This window comes from Salvelinus fontinalis, chromosome 2 (assembly GCF_029448725.1).
Source record: "Salvelinus fontinalis isolate EN_2023a chromosome 2, ASM2944872v1, whole genome shotgun sequence".
In the NCBI taxonomy this organism is placed as follows: domain Eukaryota; kingdom Metazoa; phylum Chordata; class Actinopteri; order Salmoniformes; family Salmonidae; genus Salvelinus; species Salvelinus fontinalis.
In genome coordinates this window covers 24,610,342-24,622,836 of record NC_074666.1, presented here as the reverse complement: position 1 = coordinate 24,622,836, position 12,495 = coordinate 24,610,342, and the positions used below count along the sequence as shown (strand labels likewise).

At 40.1% G+C, this 12,495-nt stretch overlaps 1 pseudogene; it reads left to right on the top strand.

Annotated features, from left to right (window-relative positions):
• The first annotated feature begins 853 nt into the window (after positions 1-853).
• On the top strand, positions 854-3,320 carry LOC129868694 (protocadherin-10-like; annotated as a pseudogene).
• The last annotated feature ends 9,175 nt before the right edge of the window (positions 3,321-12,495 follow it).

The window sequence follows — 12,495 nt, the reverse complement described above, 5'->3', positions numbered from 1 at the left end:
AAAAGATTATGGTGGTGAGGTGCTCAAATTGGAATCAGAGCAGTTGTCGATTCTCCCTATCGGAATACTGGGATTGCGCCAATTAACACACATTCGTACGCACACGCACACACACGCTAGCGAGTATCAAAATGCTGATCAGAGACAGCAACCTCCTCCCCACACCCCTCCTTCTTTCAATTCAATTCAATTGACTTTATTGACATGGTAAGTTCGTTATTACTTACATTGTCAAAGTATACATATCGAAAAATAAAAATCAAATATATATGTATATATATATATTTATATATAAATAAATGGTGGGACCAACAGCAATAATAACAGTAGTAGTAGACATGGGATTACCATTAACAACAACTACAACAACAATATTAATCCGAACAACAATAAATTTACACAACAGTAGTAGACCAGTGTCAATATGACTTGAGAAGACATATGACCTGGTATGAAAGACAAAACAAAACTAAGCTAAATGGGAAATATTATCAATATTACTTTGCATTTTTCACTGGCTGTCCCTCAGGTTGTGGCAGGAGGACACATATTTGGCTGCCAAAACTGCACATTTTGGCTTTTCACCCAATAAATATTTGATTTTTTTCTTCATCTTTTATAGTTTCAAATTCTTTGTAATTGAGTTATAATTGTGGGAAAGAAATATGCTCTTTCACTCACTCCGCTAGGGCAAACACAACGTCTCCACTTCAACGGCTCCACTTTGTGAAGGAAAGAGGACAATTCAGATGATTGTTTACAGAAAAACATAGATGTAAATGTGGCTATTTTCTAACTCAAACCCTTTTTGGTCATGGACTGCGCATTTTTGTATATATAGTGCGTCGCTCAGATGGACCTCCGAGGCGCGAAGAAACGGCTGGCGGGGACATGGCATAGCTCTCATCGTATGTTTCCTGGATTTTGTTTGGTCTCAGAATCGTTAATTCAATCCCTGAGGAACTGGAACATGTGGTTTATGTTGGAAATATAGCCGAGGATTTGGGCTTGGGTTTAGACGTGGAGAGACTGTGCGCAGGTTCAGAATAGTTTCGGGCACAAAAATACTTTGAGGTGAATTTAGAAAATTGTATTTTATTTGTAGACGAAATAATTGATAGAGAGGAGCTGTGTAAAGTCTCTCTTGCTCTTTCCATTTGCCATGGTAATCGAAAATCCTTTGGAAATATTCAGGGTTGAGGTGGATATTTTAGATGTAAACGATAACTCTCCCAGTTTTCCGTGGAGCGAGTTTAATCAAGATATATCCGAGGTGGCGGTACCCGGGTATGGGGTCAATTTGTATTGAATTCAAAATAAAATAGACAAACCGTTTCTCCAAAACTAGCGGACCAATGGAGACTCATTGTCTAGGCTTCCCTCTAAACCCCGCCCTTCACGGAACAACATGCCAACAACTCGCAATCAGAAAGAATGTCAGTGAAAGCACAAACAGACATCGAATGCTAAGATACGAGTAGCGTAACCTAAAGGTCGTACATTTTATTAAATGTTGTAAAACTTTATTTAACGAGGCAAGTCAGTTAAGAACAAATTCTTATATATACATGCAGGCAAGAGCGTAAGCAAAATGTATTCAATAGGATTGGTTGCTGAGAAAGTTTAACCGAAAAAATTGCGTTCGTTTTCAAATAAATGATACAAATATATGTTATAGTTTTGTTCTCGCTTTAAAATGATTTGCGTACAAGTTTTTGGGTTGCTTTTGATATCTTACTTTTGATTACAATTCTATACTTTTTGCTTTACAGTTTTTGATTTCAACATCCATTATTTCACCCGTCCTCGACAATATGTTTACATTCTCAACTTTATTTTTCATGTTCACGATTTATTTTATTTTGAATTGAAATTGACCTCATACCCGGGTCCCGTTTCCCCCGTGGGAGAGTTCGCCGGACTTAGACGTTGGCAGCGACTCTTTACGCTCCTATCTGCTGAGTGTGAACGGCCATTTCGTCCTGGACGCCTAGCGTTAGCAGTAAGTTTGCGGAGTTGGTCCTGGAGAGCCCGTTGGCCACAGAGCAGCAGAATACGCACCAAATGGTGCTGACGGCTGTGGATGGAAGCTCGCCAGAGGTCCAGGACAGCGCAGATCAATATAGCAGTTAAAGATGCAAATGACAACGCGCCTGTGTTCGACCAGTCTTTCTACAGAGGGAAGCCTGTGGAAAACGCACCGAAGGACACTTGTGATTAAACTAAACGCATCGGATTTGGATGAGGGTCCAAACGCGGAAATCACATACACTTTCAGCGGGCATGCACCCATTTCTGTGCGCGAGATTTTCAGCATGGATTCGCGCACTGGAGAGATCAGAGTGAAAGGGGTCGTAGATTACGAAAAAGACAGGATACATTAAATATATGTGCAAGCCAGGGACAAGGGCTCCTCGGCAGTGGCCGTGCACTGTACGATTCTGGTGAATATCATAGATGTGAATGACAACCTCCCGGAGGTGATTTTGACATCAGTGTCCACACCTGTCCAAGAGGACGGACCACCCGGGACTGATTGCTGTCATGGACAAGGACTCAGGTGAAAATGGGAACGTTGACTGAAATTCCAGATCATGTCCCAGCTCCACTCCTCTTTTAAGAATTATTACACTTTGGTAACTGATTTTTTGGGGGGACCAAGACACCATTCCTGACTACAACATCACTCTCACAGCACGGGAAATGGGCGCGTCTCCCTTGTTCACAAGGACAACTATTTCAGTGCAAGTGTCAGACATGAATGACAACGCACCCCGATTCAAGCAGCCATCATACACCGTATATTTGAGAGAGAATAACGCACCAGGAGCCTCAATTTGTTCGGTTACTGCCCTGGATCCAGATTCGGACAAATGCCTATCTTCTTACTCTATTCTGGAAGGTGATATACAGGGAATGCCGGTGTCCACCTACGTCTTCATTAACTCAGACAATGGAAATATGTACGCCCTGCGTTCTTTTGACAATGAGCAGCTAAGAAACTTTCACATTTTAGTCCAAGCACAAGATGCCGGTTTCTTTCCCCTGAGCAACAATGTTACTGTGACTGTCTTTATTTTGGACCAAAATACGCCGTGCTTAGCGACCAGAGACACTACTATCTCGTTCACGTTTGATGGCTATTATCGTTTTGGCCCGGATAAGGGCATACAGGGACAGACCTTCCATTCGAGGATTTAATATCTCTGAGTGGATGCTGTGTGTTCCGATCTGAGGCTGATGAGAAGTCCAACCTGAATTTGCAGATAACCACAGGCGCCAAATGATCCGCGAACTGCGATGAGGCAAAAATGCAACGGCCCCCTTTCACAGGCATACTACTTCAAGATTAGAAGTAGCATTAAATTGTAATGCATTTTATTTGTATCCTGTTTCGGTGATTTGTCATGCTTTTTCAACAAATAAGAAGCATTGCAAAGATGGGATAAAACGAATGGAAAACAAGTATGCATGAGTCAGAAACGCTGTAGCTATGTAGATTTTTTATTTTTTTAGAAGTCATACTATTAGAATTATGCGTGAAGATTCTATATTGAAGAAAATAGCCTACTATCAGGAGCGAGTGAGTAAGCATCATGAGCGAACGAGACTCGAGTTTTTAATCATGGGCCTAGACCTAGATAGTTCATGGGAAGCCTATCCACTAATAATTTGAATATAATATAATTGTATATTTTATAGACTTATATAAAGAGGTCATGTGAAGTATTCCGTGTAATAAGCAAAACAATGTAGTGTATTGTTATGCTAATTACCTCAACAATCCAACAATATCAATTTGTTTGCTGAAGAATAAACTGACGTTGCAAGGCCTTTCGAGTTAGTAGTGCATGACGTGTGGAACTCATACATTATAAATAAAATAATGAATGCATCCGAATAAAAGTAATTCAAGTACTACATCATTTAAAAAAAATACAGATTTGCATACATATTTGCAATTACTGACTGGGGATGGTGTCTCACTTGCAACTTTAGATAATCTGCCTCTTCCTAGGGATGCTCCATTGTGCCGCAGGGGGGCAATAGCTGCGTACATGGGTATATTAATTAACTGTAGTGTATTGCAAGAATGAAACAACTCTACTGCCCGTTTTCCGATTCATTGTAGTACTAGTGTGTATTTCTTTCTTCCAAATAGCAATTTAAACTATCCACTGCATATTAAATAATGTAATGTTTCTCACAGAATCAAATTTATTTTCTGGCAATTATATGTAATTAATGTGGTCTATTTTTTTCTGCTGTTAACCTTACTGTTTCAATTTTCCGCTCAAGCAAGCGAACATTGACTGAAAATTCAGCACATGGCTACTGCACACTGAAGCCTGTGCCCAGAGGAGAACTGAACTCATTTTCTACATTTGGAAAGAAGAGGTCCGTCTCTAGCTATGACCCAAGCTTGAGCAGAGAGGACAATCTGATCAACAGTGACTTTTCTAAATGTATAGTGGGACAGACTGTGCATACAATTCAAGGTCATTTTTTGGTGAATGCTCACTAACTATTAATATCAACAACCCTTAAATCATAACCCTCTGTGAATAATGAAAATATTTTGTCTGTTTGAATCCATGCTCCTTCGAACGTGTAATTTACAACATTACACCATAGTATTTTGTCTCAATACAGCCGTGTCTGTCATAATGCTATCCCTTTTAATTCATATGTGCAATACTAGTTTAGGATGAGGGTGGTGATGATGATTGTAATGGCGACTATAGCCACTTGTGGTGAAAATGATCTGAGGATATTCCATCTACAGATTAAGCATTGCATTCTGATGCAATTATTTACAGGTATGCACAGTGCCTTCCACATGTTTTTACATTACAGTACAGCCTTATTCTAAAATTTATTTTAAAAAAAAATTCTCATCAATCTACACACAATACCCCACATTGACAATGCAAAAAGAGGTTTGTAGAAACTTTTGCAATGTATTAAACAAACAACTGAAATATCACACTTAAGTATTCAGACCCTTTACTCTATACTTTGTTGAAGCACCTTTGGCAGCAATTACAGCCTCGAGTCTTCTTGGCTATGATGCTACAAGCTTGGTACACCTGTATTTGGGGATTTTCTCCCAATCTTCTCTGCAGATCTTCTCAAGCTCTGTCAGGTTGGATGGGGAGCGTTGCTGCACAGCTATTTTCAGGTCACTCCAGAGATGTTTGATCGGGTTCAAGTCCGGGCTCTGGCTGGGCCACTCAAGGACATTCAGAGACTTGTCCCGAAGGCACTCCTGCATTGTCTTGGCTGTGTGCTTAGGGTCGTTGTCCTGTTGGAAGGTGAACGTCCGCTCTGGAGCAGGTTTTCATCAAGGATCTCTAATTTTATCCGCTCATCTTTGCCTCGATCCTGTCTAGTCTCCCAGTCCCTGCTGCTGAACGCCCCCCCCCCCCCCCCCCAAGCATGATGCTGCCACAACCATGCTTCACCTTAGGGGTGGTGCCAGGTTTCCTTCAGATGTGACGCTTGGCATTCAGGCCAAAGAGTTGAATCTTGGTTTCATCAGAGCAGAGAATATTGTTTCTCATTGTCTGAGTCCTTTAGGTGCCTTTTGGCAAACTCCAAGTGGGCTGTCATGTGCATTTTATTGAGGAGTGGTTTCCGTCTGGCCACTCTACTATAAAGACCTGATTGGTGGAGTGCTGCAGAGATGGTTGTCTTTCTGGAAGGTTCTCCCATCTCCACAGAGGAATTCCAGAGTTCTCTGAGTGACCATCGGGTTCTTGGTCACCTCCCTGATCAAGGCCCTTCTCTCCAAGTTGCTCAGTTTGGCTGGGCGGCCAGCTCAATTAAGAGTCTCTGTGGTTCCAAACTTCTTCCATTTAAGAATGATGGAGGCCACTGTGTTCTTGGGGAATGTAAATGCTGCAGATATATTTTGGTACCCTTCCCCAGATTTGTGTCTTAACATAATCCTGTCTCGGAGCTCTACGGACAATTCCTTTGACCTAATGGCTTGGTTTTTGCTCTGATGTGCACTGTCAACTGTGGGACCTCATATAGACAGGTGTGTGTGTGTGCCTTTCCAAATCCTGTCCAATCAATTGAATTTATCACCGGTGGAGTACAAGTTGTAGAAACATCTCAAGGATGATCAATGGAAACAGGATGCACCTGAGCTCAATTTGGAGTCCATAGCAAAGAGTCTGAATACTTAAGTACTTTTATTTTTATAAATTATTGAAAAAAACATTTCTCAACCTATTGTGTGTAGATTGCTGAGGAATTTTTGCTATTTAATCAATTATAGAACAAGGCTGTAATGCATCAATGTGGAACAAGTCAAGGGATCTGAATACTTTTTGAAGGCACTATATATCATATTGTTTTACTTTATACCTTATGTTTGGCTTCATAAACATTTCTATCATGTATGCTGATTTTATTTTGATCAATGTGTTAGGTCGGGTTTACTGGACACAAACAGCCTTATGATTCAGTCTGGGACGTAGACCTGCAGTGTGGCGCTGTCCATGCGATATGGTGCAGAATTTACTCATAGACAATTGCTGTGACGTTAACATCTGAGATTATTGCATCAAAAGTTAGTAATTCTATTATGTTGCCCTGGGATTCAGAGACATCCCACTGGGCACATTTCAATGTGGAAATTTGGGGGTAATAAACCATTTAACTCAATTATAAGGCATTTACAAACAGCTTGCTCACCATTTATTAATCATTTGTAAATGCTAGTTAGCTAGTTATTCACACATGTATATAAAGTTACTTAAACATCCTGTGTTGTGTGCTTTTTTTTTTACCAGGTACAGAAGGAATGTCTACCAATGGCAGGTTTATCTTTTTGACTTTAGTACATTTTTATGTGGGAGTAATGATTAATAAATGGTGAACTCAATTTATTAATGGCTTATAAGTGATTTACGACGAACCCTTGATATAAAGAGTTGCCAATTTGGATAATATTTGGTTGAAACGTTTATCAATGCGACAAAAAAGCACAAAGTACAACCAAATTCCAATTTGAAAAACTTTATTTTTATTTTTGGTGTAGTCATTTAAGTGTGTTATCACTGCACTTTCAACCATTTTAAAAGCAAAACTATGTTCAAATGGTAATACAATATCTGATATTTTGTATTTATACAACTTAATATGCTATTACTGTGCTTCATCTAATAGCACAACCACATGAGCTGGATTGCAGTTGAAATTACATTAAAAGTGCAATTGATCAATGTTTGAGATTCTGTGCAGATTATTATAGCAATTGTGAAGATGTCCACGGACCTGTGAGCTTTGCATGCTACCTTGAACATGCACGTCTTTTATGAATACATAAGAAGAATTTGAAAGGTACAGTACAAAGGTACATGCTCTGGATACTACGCTGACAGACACAGCAAACCTTTTTGCCACAGCTCGCATTGATGTGCCATCCTGGATGAACTGCACTACCTGAGCCACTTGTGTGGGTTGTAGACTCCGTCTCATGCTACCACTAGAGTGAGAGCACCGCCAGCATTCAAAAGTGACCAAAACATCAGCCAGGAAGCATAGGAACTGAGAAGTGGTCTGTGGTCACCACCTGCAGAATCACTCCTTTTTTGGGGGTGTCTTGCTAATTGCCTATAATTTCCACCTTTTGTCTATTCCATTTGTACAACAGCATGTGAAATTTATTGTCAATCAGTGTTGCTTCCTAAGTGGACAGTTTGATTTCACAGAAGTGTGATTGACTTGGAGTTACATTGTGTTGTTTAAGTGTTCCCTTTATTTTTTTGAGCAGTGTATATTAGTACCAGTCAAAGTTTGGACACACCTACTCATTCAAGGATCTTTCTTTATTTTTACTATTTTCTACATTGTAGAATAATAGTGAAGTCATCAAAACTATGAAATGACAAATATGAAATCATGTAGTAACCAAAAAAGTGTTAAACAAATCCAGATATATTTTATATTTGAGGTTCTTCAAACTAGCCACCCTTTGCCTTGATGACAACTTTGCATTGTTGGCATTCTCTCAACCAGCTTCACCTGGAATGCTTTTCTAACAGTCTTGAAGGAGTTCCCACATATGCTGAGCACTTGTTGGCTGCTTTTCCTTCACTCTGCAGTCCAATTCATCCCAAACCATCTCAATTGGATTGAGGTCAGGGGAATGTGGAGGCCAGGTCATCTGATGCAGCACTCAATCACTCTCCTTCCTGGTCAAATAGCCCTTACACAGCCTGGAGGTGTGTTGGGTCATTGTCTAGTCGAAAAACAAATGATAGTCGCTGTTCCTTTTAGAATATCCGTCATCGTCATACAGACAGAGGCTAATAACTGTGGCCAATAACTGTGGCTTGATATCGACATTGAGATTAATAATCACATTCTGGTGCATCATTTAAAACCGTAGCCTAAATCTTACAATAAATATCTGCATGCTCCATTTCTGAAAACAATAAGTGGGCTACATCTTAAAATGTTTAGATTTATAAACTTGGTGCACGCCCTAGACGCCATACCAAAGATGGTCTATTATCCAGACAAGATATTTTGGTGGATAAATCTTGATTACTGTGATTGGGTAAGCAGTACAATGTTTGCTATGAATGTGCATGAGAAAGTGAATGATTAGTATTCATACCTAGTAAAACATGAAAACAACAAATTATAAAATGTCTCGAGATGCCTTAAGATGGATGTCTCAATACATTGGTATTTCCAAGATGTGTCTATAGATGTCTTCATTTTTATGTCTCAAGACAAAATGTCTCAAGACATGGTGACGGCTGGGTATGCAGTAGTAGCATACATACTTCAAAGTAAAAGATCAACTGTCTTGATGTTCACCTGTTAAATTAGTCTGTAGGCTAATCCGCATTGACTATGCGATCACATACAGAAAGGCTATATATTTCTAGTTATCTATTTACATAGGCTCAATTAAATGAGAGATGCATGCTAATTTGTTGTACGGTTACTATGGGAATATGAACCCATCACGGCCAGAAAAGTTGAGGAATTTATTCTGCAAGGGTTCTGAAAATAAAATAAATAGGAAATAGAATCCCACGTCCAATTATTTTAGATTGGGGGGGCCTTAATGAGGAACTCGATCTCAGACCTTTTATTTTATGGCCATGCTTTGATTTATTTTTTCTGAATATTGTTTTGCCTTTTGAACAAGTCATGGGAGCATTGCTTTGAAGAAAATGGGCCCCATCTACAATACATGGCCAAATTAGTAGATTCGGCTATTGCGGAGATTGTGGCTGAAATCTCCATAGGATAACATTGGCAGTAGAATGGCCCATACTGAAGAGCTCAGTAACTTTAAACGTGGCTCTGTCATTAGATCCACCTTTCCAACAAGTCAGTTCGTCAAATTTCTGCCCTGCTAGAGCTACCCCAATCAATTGTAAGTGCTGTTATTGTGAAGTGGAAACTTCTAGGAGCAACAAGTGGTAGGCCACACTTGCTCACAGAATTAGACTGCTGAGTGCTGAACCGTGTAGCGCATAAAAATCGTCTGTCCTCGGTTGCAACACTCACTACCGAGTTCCAAACTGCCTCTGGAAGCAAAATCACCACAAGAGCTGTTCAATGGGTGCTTTATGAAATGGATTTCCATGGCCGAGCAGCCGCACACAAGACTAAGATCACCATGTGCAATGTCAAGCTTCGGCTGGAGTGCTGTAAAAGTGGGGAGAGAGGTGTGAGAGAGTGTTAAAGACAGAAAGGGAAAAGAGGTAAGAACAGAGGAGACAGCATATGATTCATTAATTACAGTGCTACAATTCTCTCAGGTCATCACAATTACATAACAGTGTCTCTAGCGGTGTCTCCTAACCAGCCTTGGACCCCCCAGTTGACCTGAAGGTTATCTTAAGAGTGAGGTGGCGATGATGAGACTGGGGGTTGGCATCCTCTCTCACATCAAAACATATCTGCAGACAAGAGAATTAAAAAAAAACACAAGGCTTAATCATACTATCACTGCCAGTCATCAATCATCACAAAACTGACCTTGGATCATTAACTCTGGGAATACTACATCTCTATCTGTATTTCAATGTAAAGCATCTATTTAATAATACTTCCTCTTGACCCGACCAAGTGACTTCTCACCTCTGATCATGCTGTGCCCTCTATGTGTCAGCCAGTTCAGATGCAGGAGGGGTTCACCGACACAGCTGATATAACCTAGAGGATTTAGGGAGAAGGGGGAGAGGGATGAAGTGAAGGAGAGACTGTTATTGAGAAAATAAGGTAGTTACAGAGACTGTTCAACAGGAATGTGTGTGTGTGACCTCACCTGGTGTCCACACTCAGTGCCTGCAGAGTACATTATACTGAAAAATATGCACAGACACGTGAGGCAAACAATATGGCAGAGTTATATAAATAGAAATAATGAAGTGTCTAACTATTCTCCATGGTTGGTCCTCTTGCCTATTATTTGAAGGTGGAAGGAGCCACAGTTATACAACTGAGCCTGCTTACTGCACAACACAACATAATCCATCCATCAGATTGATACACGAATGCATAGGTGTGGGTTATAGGGTGTCTAATTGTTCTAAATATTTTCAATATGGGTGACTCTTAAAATAGCCTGTTTTGTTTTTGTACAGACATCACCTGAGAAGTAGAAATCAATGGGAGATAAACTGGGAATTGAATAACTGCAGTTAACATAGCTAAGTAAATTAAAGAATACTCTTATTGCAATGTGGATGGCTCTTAAAAGAGCCTTTGGTTGTGCATAGTGTAGTCTATGGTGTTGCCAGGGAACAGCACCCTCTTAAAAGAGCCTTTGGTAGTGCATAGTGTAGTCTATGGTGTTGCCAGGGAACAGCACCCTATTTGAAAAAGTAGGAGGTGAATATCTCCCGCACACGGATTGCCTCCCGTGCAGATTGCCTCATTGTTAGCCCCCATCCTTGAAACATCACGCAGAGCAGCAGACCTCTCCTCTGTCACATGGCGGCAAGCTGCAGATCCCCTCCTGGTCCTCATGTCCATCCTCATGAGTTATGCAGGACACAGGTAGCCTTCACACACGCCTGATTTCCCCCACGAGGCAGACCCAGATGGCCCTGCTCACCCAACTGTGCAGTGCCCTACACTAGCTTTAGGCAATCATTTTGAAGGAATCTCCAGTCTGTAGGAATATGGAAGATAATGTCATTATTAGACTTTTACATCACCAGGTCATTGTGGACTACTAAACTATAATGTCTCTTATAACAAATCATGATAACATTTGATAGATAGATGCATGTGCACATACATGCATGTGTAGCATGTGAAGAGAGCAGGATCATATCAAGGATAGCATCACAAATTAATACATACATACCACTTGCAGTTTGGAACTACACAACAGTACCTGCCCTATCCAGAATATCCTACTCTCGCCCTTCTTTTACAGTTGGAGCGGCTATCCTTTCACCCTCCTCCATGGCTGTTAGCTACCTACCAACAAATGCATTTGGAGTTGATGTATTTATCATTGTAAAAAATTAAGATAGTTAGCTAATATGAAGTTAGGTAGCTGGTGATATTTAATTCACCTAGCTAGCTAGCTATACAGTGTGTAAAGTTGTCTATATAACTAGCTAGCTATATTAGCAGCTCATTTTAGTTAGCCTGCACAGTAGATAGTTAGCTAATAATACATCTTTCTTTTCTTTTTTTACATTTTCGAAAAGTATTTACTTACTTGAATAGGTTCTCCAAACCATGTGGAGAACCTATTAATTTAATAACCAGACCTTCATACAAATGTACTATGCTTTATTCTTGATGCACAACCAACTGCTGCTAACTATTTGCTGCCATATTCTGCCAGCACGGCCACAGGCGAGCCATTATGGGCGGTCGAAGCGGCACGCAGCAATTAACCGTGTGCTAATGTACAGGAGCCGTAAAGTGGTGGCTTTGAGGTGCTGATTATCACAAATTGCAGCTTTTAAAGATATGAGGGTATGCAGAATAATTGAAATGCTATACTTTCACTTGTTTAGGCCTATTTGTTTTGAATGTTTTATAGACCAATATTGGACACTGTGCTAATGTTCCTTCATCACACTAGGCCATACTAGTGGAAATAACTTTGGCTTTCTACTTCAATATTAATAACACTTCTGGTCATTATAGAGTTCCCCATTCAAACAATATTTTTTGAAGGCATGCTGTGTGGTGCTAAAATTACTATTGAGGACTTGCGTTGGATTTGTTGTACTTCATTAAATTGGTATTCATACATTAGTCGAAAAAAGAGAACAACCAAAGAATTAGAGTGCAACCACAGAATCTCAGACAATGTGCATCTGCAAACTTTTTAAACAGGCAGCCGTTAGTTCCTCACATAGGAAATGGTTTACCAGGGCTTATTGCAATAACCTTTCGAAATATTACTTTTCGTCTGTAAACATTAATTAACGTTACGTTCGTAACCATAACATTCATAATAAGGTACAACCATTTTACATAGCACAC